We start from the raw sequence: 2,494 nt of genomic DNA, 5'->3' as shown, positions 1-2,494 counted from the left end.
GGCGCTCGCGCCCGGCAGCGGCAACGGCCGCAGCGGCAACGGCCCCAACGGCCGCCTGGGCGCGCAGATGGCGGCGCGAGGGGGAAGAAGGAAGCTTGTGTGAAGCAGCCGTGTGGGAGAGGCGCCGCTGCCGTGACCGGGGAATGCATGTGCATACATATGTGTGCACATGTCTGTATATATACATTTTTWAAAAAATTCATGAGATTTTGCCTATGGGAAATCGTCAAACTTTTTTAAGCACTGTGAAATAACGGGCTAATAGTGCARGACATAGCGGTGCTCCTAGGAAAAAGTGAGTTCGCAGTGCAGCAAGTGCTGTACGTTGGGAATTGCAGTAATGGAAAGTACCGGGAATAGCGTGTTCCTGCTCGGGGAGCAGCAGAGTGACTATATCCATCGAGTTCACAACTCCTACCCCTTCCTGACTCATCTCTCTGATATTTTTCTGCAATAATATATGTAGTGAATTGCTCTTTAGCTGCATCAATCATTTATTATTGATTATTATTGATTATTATTGATTATTATTATTATATAATATATATATTTATATATATATAACAATAATAATAATAATAAAAATAAAGCTATATCTTGCCCGCTCTCCATTTTGATGGGAGGTAATGATTTTCCCAGGATGGTGAAGGCTGTCAGGCTTGTTTGGATGTGGCACGAGTGCATTCAGAAAGCAATGCTAGCAGCACTAAAACAATTTAAAGTATTTCTCAGCCCTACACAGGAATTCCATGCGAGGTGGAAGGCGCTGCCCTTGCCTGGCTCCATGATACGGTGTTTTTTCCTTCAGCACCACCCCAGGCACTCCCTGCGATACTCAGGTWGGTTTTAATCCTTGGCTGCGTGCGGCTTCCTCAGAACCGCAACACTGATCAGCAAACATGACCCTGATGCTGTTTCTGTTTCTGCTACATTCATCAGCTTCCTTGTATTTAAAGTGCGCTCATTTTATGGCAGAAACTGTTTTGTGGGGCCTGGTGTGGTGTGTCTAGGGCCACGAGAGAGCAAGCTAGGCCGCAAAGCACCGTTACCATAGGAAAGGCATGAGTAGCAGCTTTGGTTTTCTTTCCTCTGCCATCCTGTGTGCCGCAGTACCTCTGATTTTGCACCGTTTCTGACTGTACCCCTAGCAGCCCTCGCTGACTTACTGAAATACAGGAAATGACCTATTTGATACCTGCCTTGGTTTACCCCGAGTTGTAGGRAATGAAAAATAAAGCTTTGCTAATACCAGCTGCGTCATTTATTTCATGACATGTAACATGCCAGGTATTTGCCACACGGCTGGGACTTGGTGGTGCTGCTTGGTGAGCTTGCAGACAGATAAAAACCTCCTCATTTTTATGTGGAAGCTCCGGAACGCTGCCTCGTTTCAGATGCTCTAGCTGATATAAAGCATGTACTGTGAGCCGTAGGGCCGGGGACATTCGCATTTAGCAGTGCTGGCTCGTTCTAACAGCCTTGCAGGTGCAGAGCAAGCAGCTGTTGGTAAATAGCTTGTTTAAACTATTGCATGCGAGACGATTATGTCTTGATGGAACCGAAGGAAAATGCACTTCTGCCTGTGCTCAGACTTTCAAGTAATGACTTAACAAATTGCAAATTAGTCATTCTCCGACTGGGTGATTGAGACAGACAAGAAGTAGAGACCAGTGTCACACAGGAAACAAAGTTTCTGGTGAAACCTGTGTGTCTAAAACACTCCTGTGAGCACGTGTCCTGCTTGTCTCATGAACGCACTACACTGAGCAGTGATAGAGGAGTCTGGAAATCACCTCAAATCCTCACGTGCAGGACGCATATGTACAACTGCTGCATATATGAAATTTAAGCATGACAGCAGGTCCAAATTGAGGCACATTGCAGCCAGCTTCAGCAACAGCAACAAACAGAAGGGTGAGGGTCACAGAAACTCCGTTTTCACTGGAAAGGGATAGGATGGAAATTATGTATTATCAGGGAAGAGGAAACCTAGTAAGAAAACACAACTGCGCTAACATGTTTGTGGATACAGGCAGTCATGCCAGTTTGCCAAAAGCAGGTATTTTTCTGATATCCTAGAAAACACCCTTCTGTGGAAAAAAAATGTAACAAGGAAGAAAAACAATCTACCTGATGTATCCAACTAGTAATCTTCCTATGAAAATACCATGTACTCAGGTAGCAAATACCAATATTTAGGCTTTGAAGTATATTGGCTATTTTCCTGTGTGATGAACCAGGCTGCAGAACTAATAGGCTGTTTCCTTTTGATGTTTTGATTGCAGAGATAGCTGTAGGGAGGGGGAAAAAAAGGAGATCTTTGTAGGACSTGCATGTTTGTTTGGAAAATGTAGAACAGAAGACATGTCCCTGTTTACACGCRTATGTGAGGTATCAGAAGGCATGCAGTAAATGCTGAAGATTCATAGCTGTTGAAAGTGGCAAACAGCTTTAAAATGCACGTTAAATATCAAGGGGCTCGTGTGTGTTGTGG

This window comes from Nothoprocta perdicaria, unplaced genomic scaffold, assembly GCF_003342845.1.
Source record: "Nothoprocta perdicaria isolate Ctin4 unplaced genomic scaffold, notPer1 scaffold_16, whole genome shotgun sequence".
Classification (NCBI taxonomy): Eukaryota; Metazoa; Chordata; class Aves; order Tinamiformes; family Tinamidae; genus Nothoprocta; species Nothoprocta perdicaria.
The sequence above is the reverse complement of the archived record's forward strand: the minus strand, read 5'-3'. Positions refer to the sequence as shown.